At 44.2% G+C, this 11,980-nt stretch overlaps 1 long non-coding RNA gene across 1 annotated transcript; it reads left to right on the top strand.

Annotated features, from left to right (window-relative positions):
- The first annotated feature begins 200 nt into the window (after positions 1-200).
- LOC121270452 lies at positions 201-11,473 on the top strand. The gene is made up of 3 exons (XR_005941535.1): positions 201-388; positions 733-927; positions 7,205-11,473. It is a non-coding gene; the product is annotated as an uncharacterized LOC121270452 (long non-coding RNA).
- Positions 11,474-11,980: the final 507 nt, after the last annotated feature.

Genomic DNA, 11,980 nt, shown 5'->3' with positions numbered 1-11,980 from the left:
CCACTCACTGAGATTTTTGTCTTCTTTGGTTAAGTATCTCAAGTGAATAACAATTATTTTCTATTCCCAGTTTGGAGTTTCGATGTCGCTCTTTTTACCCAACGTTCCGTGCGGAACTGAAAGTGCCCTATTCACCCTGCAGGAGCCCAGTGCGCAGGCGCATTACCCTGTCTCTCGAGCTTGCGCAGTGTCACTGATCAGCGTCATGTTGCAGACGGTTTTGGAATCAGGTGAACGCGGCCGGGTCGCAGGAAGGGAACGGAGCCGATTGGTGGGGAGGAGAGGAAGCGGAGTCTTCAGAAACACCTTGTGAAGGCCGCAAGCCCCGAATAAGAACCTAAAACTCCCGTCTTTGTAGCTTTGGTCTTTTTCCCGGAAACCGTCCCAGGTTAATGCCGCCATCTTAGTTCAGCGGGGAGCAGAGCGCATGCGTGGCCATCCTGTGACGCAACAGAGTGGGCGGGGCTTCAGTGTCGCAGTGACCAAGGAGAGTTGATGCTGAAACAAAAACAAAAATTGCTGGAAAAACTCAGCAGGTCTGACAGAGCATTCTGAAGCTGAGTCATCTGAGCTCGAAACTCTGTTTCTCTCTCCACAGATGCTGTCAGAACTGCTGAGTTTTTCCAGCAATTTTTGTTTTTGTTTTCAGATTTTAAGCTACTGCAGTATTTTGCTTTTAGCTTCAAGTTTTTATGTGGACTGACTGATGTCTTTTGACAACTCTTTTCACAGGTTTACATGCTGTAAACTCAAAATATTCTATTTCTTCTGAATTAATATCGTCGACTGATGGTTATGATATTTGAGATCTCCTAGAAGATTTGAAAGCTGCTAGAATTTCATCTGACTCCAATGTTTCTGATATCTTTCCAGCTGCCATCTCCAGCAGGAGATTTTAAATGTGAAAACAGTGAAATCGTTTCAGAAGTGAGTTTTATTGAGCATTCATCTACAATTTAGAGCTTTTAGTGCTGTGCTTTTAGAGAGTTCCATATCTCTGGGGCTAGTGTGGCTCCTTTACCGTGGATTTGAATCAATGTTCATCTATTGCTCTGTTTCACCTTTGCCCTCCCCAGTCACCTCTCTGTCACTGTCTAACTTCGTCTGCCTCTAATAATGGGTGTATTTTAACCATGCCTGATATTTTACTGTTATTTCCACCAAGTGTATCCGAATGAAGTTTCTACTGCTGGTTTACCAGCTTTATCTTCCCATGCTGATGAACTATTTTTCCTTCACCAGAGATCATTTCTTTTCTGCTTCTGAGCTTATAATGACGATCAAATGATGCTCTGTTTTTCTTCCCTGTAATTCTGTCTGCACATTCTGAAACATTAACTCTCTTTCACCATTTCACAGGGGGTTAGAAAGGGAGGATTGTGATCAAGAAACTCAAACTAAATATCACATTGGGATCTGATGTAGTCGCCCAATTTATCATAATCTGAATAGCATAGACTGTTGCACATGGAAGGAAAAGGCACCGTTCTCAGTGGAGAGAAATTGTACATGTGCTCTGTGTGTGGATGAGGCTTCAGCCGTCATCTGGCCTGTCGAAGCACAAACACAGTCACAATGGGGAGAAACCATGTAAGTGTGGGGACTGTGGGAAGGGATTCAATCACCCATCAGAGCTGGAAACTCATCGACGCAGCCACACTGGGGAGAGGCCGTTCACCTGCTCCATATGTGGGAAGGGCTTCACCCAGTTATCCCAGCTGAAACACTAGTGGGTTCACACTGCTGAGAGACCTTTTAAATGCCCAGACTGCGGGAAGTGCTATAAAGGTTCCAGTGACCTGCTGTCCCATCAACGTGTTCACACTGATGAGAGACCTTTTAAATGCTCAGATTGTGGGAAGTGTTATAAAAGTTCCAGTGAACTGATGTCTCATCAACGTGTTCATACTGATGAGAGACCTTTTGAATGCCTGGACTGTGGGAAGTGCTATAAAAGTTCAGGAGAACTGATGCGCCATCAACGTTTTCACACAGATGAGAGACCATTCAGGTGCTCACACTGTGGGACTGGGTTCAGGGGAGATCATCTGGCCTCACTGAACACCATTGAATTCACACTGGGGAGAGCTCGTTCACTTGCATGGAGTGTGGGAAGAGATTCACTCAGTCATCTACCCTGCTGAGACACCAGCAAGTTCACACTGAGGAGAGACCTTTTAAATGCCCAGACTGTGGGAAGTGCTAAAAAAATTCTGGGGAACTGATGCTTCATCAACATTTTCACACTGATGAGAGACCATTCAGGTGCTCTCATTGTGGAACTGGGTTCAAGCAATCATCTCAACTCACAAAACACCAGCGAACTCACACTGGGGAGAGACCATTCACCTGTACTGTGTGTGAGAAGGGATTCACTCAGTCAAACACTCTGCTGACGCATCAGCAAGTTCACAGTGAGGATAGATAATTTAAATGTCCAGACTGTGGGAAGTGCTATAAAAGACCCGGGGATATCCCACCGCATGACATACCAGCAAGTTCACACTGGGGAGAGGCCGTTCACCTTGATCGTGTTTGGGAAAGGATTCACTCAGCCATCCACCCTGATGAGACACCAAGTTCACAAGTGACTCCAGGCGATGGATTTTGCTGTTAATCACATCCAGTGGAGTCCTTTTCCTGTGATATTAATAAACTCCAGCCCATTTATGGGTGTTAATATTCTGGATAAATATCTGGATAAATTAGCTTTATGTCAAACACATTGTGGCAAATCTTTTTAATATGTCTAACACAAGTTAGCTCCTTTTGAAGTGCTCTCCCTCTCCTCTGCCTCCTCCATCCTCACCTCCAACAACAAGTGCAAGGAGCTCATCAACTTCTTTATCACTAAGATTGAGACTACTCAATCAGTTGACTCTGCCATGACCCTCTCTTCCACCATCTCACTGAACCAAACTATCTCTAAGGTTTCTCCTCGTCTGAGCCCTGAACTCTCATCTTTCTCCAGTTTCTCTCCCAGCCCTGTCTAAGCTCATCTTGTCCATGAGACCCCTCTCAAACCTTCTCTTAGACATATCTGTTCCAAGGAAAACATCACCAGCTTCTCCAGACTATCCATACACCGGTGGTGATCCATCAACCTGCAATCATTCAAGTAAATCTCTTTCATACCCTCTCCAAAGCCTTCACATCCTCCCTAAAGTGTGGCACTCCAAATGGGACAACATACTGCAGCTGGTACTGAACTAGTGAATTACATTGGTTCAGCATAATTTCCTGGCTTTTGTTTTCAATGTCTCTATATATAAAGCCGAGAATCACATACACTTTATTAGCTGCTTTCTTAACCTGTCCTGCCATCTTCAAATATTTCTGCATAAATGCCCCCTTAAAATTGTCCTATTTCTTATGTCATAGAGGTCTACTACACAGAAAAAGGTCCTTGGGCCCATCGAGTCTGTGCCGGTCAAACAAGCACCGAACTATTCTCATCCCATTTTCCAGCACTAGGCCCATAGCCTCATATGCCATGGCATCGCAAGTGCACATCCAAATACTTCTTAAATATTATGAGGGTTTCTGCCTTTACTATCCTTTCAGGCAGTGAGTTCCAGATTCCCATCATCCTCTGAGTGAAAAAATTCTTCCTCACATTCCCTCCAAACCACCTGCCCCTTACCCTAAATCTATACCCCATGGTTATTGATTCCTTCACCAAGGGGAAAAGTTCCTTCCTGTCTACCCCATCTATGCCCCTCATAATTTTATACACCTCAATCATGTCCCCCTTCAATCTCCTCTGCTCCTGTGAAAATAACCCTATTCTATCTAATCTCTCCTCATAACTAAAACTCTCCAGCCCAGGCAACATCCTGGTAAATCTCCTCTGCGCTCTCTCTATATCCACATCCTTCCTATAATGTGGATTCCAGAACTACATGCAATACTCTAGCTGTGGCCTTACCAGCGTTTTACACAGTTCCAGCATAACCTCCCTGCTCTTATATTCTATGTCTCGGCTAATAAAGGCAAGTATCTCATATACCTTCTTAACCAACTTATCTACCTGTCCTGCTACCTAAAGGGACCGGTGGACATGCACACCAAGGTCCCTCTGATCCTCGGTACTTCCCAGGGTCCTACCTTTCATCATGTATTCCTGTGCCTTGTTTGTCCTGCCCAAGTGCATCACCTCACACTTATCTGGATTAAATTCCATTTGCCACTGATCAGCCCGTCTATATCATCCTGTAATCTAAGGTATCCTCCTCACTATTTACCACCCCACCAATTTTCGTATCATCCGTGAACTTACTGATCAACCCTCCTACATTCGAGTCTAAATTGTTTACCACAAGCAGCAACAGACCCAACATTAATCCCTGTGGAACTCCACAGGTATCCAGGCACAAAAACACCCCTTGACTATCATCCTCTGCTTCCTGCCACTTAGCCAATTCTGGAACCAATTTGCCAGTTTGCCTTGGATCCCATGGGCTCTTACCTTTGTTATCAGTCTCCCATGCAAGACCTAATCAATCGCCTTGCTGAAGTCCAAGCAAACTATGTCAAATGCATTGCCCTCATCTACACACCTAGTCACCTCTTCAAAAAATTCAGTCAAATTGGTCAGACATGACCTCCCCTTAACAAAACCATGCTGACTGTCCTTGTTTAGTCCCTGCCTCTCCAAGTGTGGATTAATTCTGTCCCTCAGAATTGCTTCCAATAGTTTCCCCACCACTGAGGTTAGACTGACTGGCCTGTAATTCTCTGGTTTATCCCTTCCTCCCTTCTTGAATAACGGTAACACACTGGCTGTCCTCCAGTCTTCTGGCACCTCTCCTGTGGCCAGAGAGGTATTGAAAATTATTGCCAGAGCCCCTGCTATCTTCTCCCTTGCCTCACTCATCAGCTTGGGATACCTTTCATCCAGGCCTGGAGATTTATCTACTTTTAAGCCTGTCAGACCACATAGAACCTCCTCCCTTTCTATGCTAATTTCTTTAGGTATATCAAATCCTTCTGCCTGATTTCCATACCCCCTCCTCTTTTACCTCCTTCCCTGTCTCTCCTGAAGTGGGTATGTATTGTGCCTTCTCATTCTTCGTGACAAAATGTATCACCTCACACTTAGCTGCACTGAATGTCATCCGTCATGAGTCTGTCCATTCTCCCAGCTGTGTCTCTGTCCTATTAAAATCTAATCTTATTTTCTTCACTGATTTATCTACACTTTAAAGTTTTGTCAGCTGAAAATTTCAAAATTGTGCCCTGTACCCCCAATTACAAGCCTTAATGTACATAAAAAGCAGCAGTACTGAACTCTGTGGACAACCACTTTATACCTCCCTCCAGTAAGAAGAAAAGCCATTCACCACAACTCTCTCATTGTAACCCTGATCCAATTTTGTATCTCGCTGCTGCTGACCCTTTTCTGCCTTTATCCCATGATCTCCAATTTTACCAATTGCATTTTGAAACTCCCAATACACAACATCTACCGCACTTTCCTCATCCCACTCTCTATGTTAACCCACAAACAAAAAAAGTCAGTCTAGTTAGTTAAACATGATTTGCCCTTAATAAACCCATGCTGGCTCTTCTTTTTCAGTATACTTGGTAATGTGGGTGTTAATGTTTTCCTGGATTTTTGTTTCTAAAAGTTTCTCCATCACCAGCATTAAACTGACCAGCATTAATTACCAGGTTTTCCATCTCCCCTTTTTGAGTAAGGGTGTAATATTTATAGTCTTCCAGTCCTCTATGTTCACCCGGATATAACTTGTGACTAATTCCCTCCCCAGTATTTACCAGCAACCAGGAATGCATTCCATCTGCACAGGGTGATTTACTCGCCTTCAGTACTGCCCATCTGTTATTTATCTATTTTTTATTTCTATTATCTCAGACCGCTCCATTTTTCATGTAGTGTTGACAAAGTTCATTTGATAAAAGAAATATTAGTTATTAAAAATAAAGATGGAAAGTGCTGGAAAAGCTCAGCAGGTCTGGCAGCATCTGTGGAGCGAGAGAAAGTTTATGTTTTGTTATGATCCCAACTGATGTTAGTACTGGACAAGTCAGATCCCAGGGTGAAAGCTGGCTTGATAGATCCTGACTTCTTTTTCAGAAACCGTGGAGGCAAGTTGCTGAACAAATTCACACGACTCTGCTGATTAACTTTTAACACAAAGGATAAAATATTTATTAAACAAGAAAAATGAACTATATCACACTAGAAAAAAAGGTTGGAAAGATCTCAATACAAGCACAAGAAAATGCTTCAAAGTTACACTATTCCTTTACTCCAGCAATATCTTTACTGACACATAAACCAGTAAAGAGTCACCACTAGCTTGACATGAGGGCTTCTTGCTTGGGACTGGCACAGTTGTAAACTCTTTTCTTCTGGTAAATTCCTGAGCATTCACTCAATGTTTTTCACTGAACTTGTATCTCTCCCCAAGACACCTTAAACTCAGTCTTCCTGTAGCACCTCAGTTAAACTGATCACTTTTCTGAATTCTATAACTGATTATTCAGTCAACTACTGGTGCTGATGTCCTTAAAAGTTTTCTTATCAGAGAACTTAAAATTCCTGTCCCTTCTCTCTGACACACACGGAACTATATTCCTCCCAGGTCCTGTCTTTCTTTGTGTCTGTCCCTGGATCACTGTTGCAAGACAACAGGAAAGTTTTTTTTTCTCTGCTTTGTATTTTTTGCCCTGACTCACAAAACTTTTAACCCCATTTGACCCATCTCTTTCACCTCAGGGCTCGTAACACCTCATTCAAAATGCACATATACAAACAAACCCAAAAGACCTGAACGTTCAGACTCCCAGACACCAAGGCTGAGAGCAACCTTAATGAAACTGAAACCATTTGTGTATATATATGTGTACACATATATATTCAACTTTAAATTATACATTGTTCATAATAGTTTCAAGTCCATTTGATTCTTCTTTGGAACTGGTTATTAAGGTTGCTTGAATATATTTTCTGACAAAACAATTAGCTGCAAGGAAATTGACTAAATGTTGTGATGTAACATATATGAAATACACAATTATCATTCAGGCTATATTACCAGCAGGTCTACAAAGGCATGGCAAACACTGAGCCAGATGATCTGCTGTTTTGCAATGGGTCTGGTGCTGCTCAATGTACTAGACCATTTATCAGAGCAACTGATTTATGTTGGCAAAACGGGTGTATTCTTTTTACTTTTAGCAATGTTTTGAGCACCAAATTCGACACATAGCTACAAACATCAAATGTGCATCACTTGATTATTGATGTTATATCTTGGCCCTCTGGAACTGAGCTTTCCTCACAAAGGGGGCGATCCGATGGCAGAGGTATTACCCAGCATTCGCCGCGGGACAGACGGTGCCCTATCCTCACTGCAGGCACTTTTGCACAGGCGCTGTGCGAGTGCTGGAGTTCGACGGAAACCCCAGGAGGTCGTGTCGCATTCGCAACGGGTGAAAGAAACAGCCGAGTGCAGGAGAGGAATGGAGCGGTCTGCCAATGGGTTGATGGTTGAAGATACTTCATAAACACCTGGCGCAGACCTTTAAGTCCTGGTAAGAAACTGCTGTTCCCGTATTTGCACCAAGAAGGCTGGCAGTTGTTCTCTCGGCATCAGGCCTGTCTTTCGGGCCGCCATCTTTCTCGGGGGGGCAATGTGCAGCAGGGCGCATGCGCAGTCATCGCTGTCGGCTGGGGAGAATGTTCCTTTTACAGGGGATCAGAAGGGGAGGATTTACACACAGCAAACGCGAAGCATTGCATCAAAGTTCAGTCAATTCAACTGGACCTGAATATCATCGACCTTTGAATATGCAAAGAAACAAGTTTATCTGTTCTGTCTGTGGGAAACGATTTCATGTGAAAAGATTTTCACATCCGGCTTCACCCAAGAGAATGAGGATGAAGGTATTGAACTTGGGGAGAGAGACTGTGAGGTTCTTGAGCAAATAGATATAGGAAGTGACAAGGTATTGGAGATGTTGGCAGGCTTGTAAGTGGACAAATCTGTTTGTGGGAAAAGATTTCAAACATCAGTGTGACTGGAAAAGCACCGAGACAGACACACACCTGTGTGAGAGTGTTCCAGTGAACTGACTGTGGGAAGATCTTTAAGTAGTCACACAGTCTGAAAAAAAATTACCCCATTCACAGTGGGGAGAAACCGAACACGTGTGTGTGGACTGATCTTCAACTGATCGTCCAACGTGGAGAAACACAAGGACTCTGGCACCATGGAGAAACTATGGGAATGTGGGGACTGTGGGAAGGGATTGAATTACCCAAACCTGGAAACTCATTGCGCAGTCACACTGAGGAGAGACCATTCATCTGCACTGTGTGTGGGAAGAACTTCACTCAGTCATCCCACCTCACTGACCACCAACGTGTACACAGTGATCAAAGACCTTTTAAATGTTCTGACTGTGAGAAGAGCTTTAAAAACAAGAAGAATCTGGTGGCACACCAGCTTGTTCACACTGGGGAGAGGCTGTTCCTCTGCTCTGAGTGCGGAAAGAGATTCATTCAGTCATCACACTTTCTGACACACCAGCAAGTTCACACTGGAGAGAGGCTGTTCACCTGCTACACATGTGGGAAGGGATTCACTCAGACACAGTCATCCCACCTTCTGAGATATGAGTGAATTCACACTGGGGAGAGACCGTTCACCTGCTCCTAGTGTGGAAAGGGATTTTCCCAGCCATCCGACCTTCTGGTACACAAGCAAATTCACACTGGGGAGAGGCCGTTCACCTGCTCTGAATGTGAGAGGGGATTCATTCAGCTATCTGACCTTGTGAGACACCAGGAAATTCACAAGTAACTGCAGGAGTTGGAGTCTTATTGCTGCTGTTACTCACATCCAGGACTGAACATGTGCGTTATACTGACGTTTAAGAAATGTGTGTTCCATGGTTCAAAGCTTAGGAGGCTCCTTTACGACTGGGTTTAGAGTCAGGAAGAACAATGGTGAACGCTAGAAGTGTGCTGTCAAATCAGGGATTGGTGTAAAACTGTGATTTGCTCCTGAAAGTGAAATGGCAGGTTTAAGTTTCCAGCCTGAAAATTTGGTAATTATTGAAAATGTTGGCGTGACATTCCTGAGTTTACCAATGAAGGGTAATAACAACAACATGTTGCATTTATATAGAACCTTTAATAATGTCCCAAGATGCTTTAGAATTTATTGCCCATCCCTGATTGCCCTTGAACATAGTAGCTTGCATTTCAGAGGACAGTTAAGAGTCAACCACATTGCTGTGGGTCTGAAATCACGAGTAGGTCAGACCAGGTAAGAAGGTAGATCACCTTCCCTAAAGGGCAACAATCGATGATAAATTCATGGTCACTAGCTTTTCAATTCCAGATTTTTTCCATCATCTGCCATGGTGGCTTTTGAACCCGGGACCCCAGATCATTTGCTTGGGCCTCTGAATTACTAGTCCAGTGAATTAACCACCACGCCACCATCTCCGCATGATCGAGTGATCAAAAACTTGGTCAAAGAGATAGATTTTAAGGAGGCGAGAGGTTTAGGGAGAGAAATCCAGAGCTCTGGGCCTCGGCAGCTGAAAGCACAGCCACCAATGGTGGAGTGAAGTAGTTGGGAGTGTGGGGAATGGGTCAGAATTGGAGGGACGCAGGGAGCTTGAAGGATCGTAGGGCTGGAGGAGGTTCCAGAGACTGTCTGTCATGGAGAGAGTGGCTGCCTCCATGGAGCTTCAAGCACGGCTCTGAAATGGGTCCATGCAGGTCATGACCACAGCTGTACAGGAGATGTCGGCTGCCTTAAACAGGATGACAGACACTGTATCTGTGACCTTACAACACGTCACTGACCTCCACCAAACTGGTCTGCAGCAGAGTGGGAGGAATGATGTGACTCTGCTCCAGGAGAGGGACGATGGACAAAAGAGACACGGAAGTGGGAACTCTGATCAAAGTGTTCCCAGTTCTCACTCATTACTCCCGAACCCCCAGGCAGTACCCAACATGCTGCCCCCATCTCCTGACATGCTGACCCCTGAGGGGCTCTGACACCCAGAAGACGGAGACCACAAGCCTCTCGGCAGTGAGAGCAGGGATGTGAGCAGCCTGTCTCTCCCTCTGCTAAAACCACACAGGATGCATCATGTAGAAGCAATAGGAAGGGTCTGGGCTAGAAATTGTAATTTAGCAAGGGTGCACAGGGGTGTTTGATAAAATATTAATTTCCTTTTAAAATAATGACACAGAAAATGTATTGATTGGAACCACTTCCAGCTCTTGTCCACTCTGACATCCTGAGGGCCAGCTCACCCTCTCACTGGGTTCGTGCTGAATGTCAGTCCGGGCTGGGAGCCATTGGGTGGATGTGCAATGGGTGGATGAGTGGGTGAAGGAATGTTCAGTGAACAGGGAAGGGGAGGGGGGTGTTGGTGCTGCTGTTGGGAAGTGTTCATTCTGAAGGAGTCCCACCTGAAACAGTGACCATTCATTTATCACTTTGAAATGATTGAGCTGCTGTGTAATTCCCCAATTTTGTTCTTTTAGTTTTCCAGGATTTATATATATGTTTTCTTTTTATTAAAATGTTGCTGTTGTAACACTGAAATCCAGAGGATTTAAAATCTGTTAAAGTCAATCCCCAACAAAGGAGGACTCAACTGGTCCTAACTTCTTATGATATCAATAAACAAAGATCTTACAAGCTGTTCATATGGGGAATTGCTTTTCTTTGAGACTAGGGACGATCAAACGATGTCACAAAGTTCAGATTTGGGCCTTGAGCCTGGGCTATAAGGCCCACATACATGGAGCACCATTACCCGATTTCCCTCATCCCCGATTTTAATCTCTCCACCATAGATGGCCGTGCCTTCAGCTGCCTGGACCCTGAACTCTGGAATTTCCTCCCTAAACCTCTCTTTCTACTTCACTTTCCTCCTTTAAGACACTTCTTATAACCGACATCTTTGACCAAGCTTTGGTCATCTGACTTAATATGTCCTTATGCTCCTGTGAAACACCTTGGGATGTTTAATTATGTTAAAAGCTCAATATAAATATAAGTCGTTGTTGTATCTCAGTCAGACCTGATCACTTACCGAGTGAGTGAGTCTGTATCAATGTAACTCAGATAGATACAGTTTGTGTCATAGTTCAGTGAGATCTGATCACTTACTGAGTGAGTCTGTATAAATGTAACTCAGATAGACACAGCTTGTTGGAACAGACCTGGGAAGAAGGACGTTCTGACTGAACTAACCACTGGACACAATTGGAAAAGATGATTCTTTCCAAACTTTGAAAATTACTAATAAAGTCATTAAAGATGATTTCTTGTTGTGAGCTGCATTATCTGGTAGAATTAGAGTGAAGGAGTGGGATTGACCCACAGCCTGAGTCAGGAGTGAGCAGCCCCTCCCAGCTGGACAACAGTGGAGAGGTGATGGAGCAGAATGATGTGGTCGACCTTGTCAAAGGCTGCAGACAAGTCAAGAAGGGAAAGTTTATCTTTCTCACAGTCACATAGGATGTCATTTGTGACTTTGATAAGAGCTGATTCAGCACTGTGACAGGGGCAAAAATCTGATTGGAGGGATTCAGACATGGATGTCCAGGATAGGTGGGCATAGATTTGGAACTTTGGTTCAAGGATATTGGAGAGGAAAGAGAGACTGCAGGAAGGTCAGTGAAAGGATGGGGGAGTCAAGGGTTTGTTTTTTGAGGAGGGGCTGATGATGGCAAATTTGAACGAGAGCAGGACAGTACCTGAGAGCGAACTATTAATAAAGTCAGTGAACATGGGGAAGTTGGCTGATCAGCAGTTTAGTGGGAATAGGGTCAATGAAGCAGAAGGTGGGATTCATGGAGAAGATGAGCCCTGAGAGGGCAGGAGGGGAGATGGGAGAAAAACTAAAGAAAGAAGTGAGTTCAGGTCTCGGGCAAGGATGAAAATTAGAGGCAGTTCAGCCTGGTGGGCTAGTGGAA

This window comes from Carcharodon carcharias, chromosome 27 (assembly GCF_017639515.1).
Source record: "Carcharodon carcharias isolate sCarCar2 chromosome 27, sCarCar2.pri, whole genome shotgun sequence".
In the NCBI taxonomy this organism is placed as follows: domain Eukaryota; kingdom Metazoa; phylum Chordata; class Chondrichthyes; order Lamniformes; family Lamnidae; genus Carcharodon; species Carcharodon carcharias.
The sequence above is the reverse complement of the archived record's forward strand: the minus strand, read 5'-3'. Positions and strand labels throughout refer to the sequence as shown.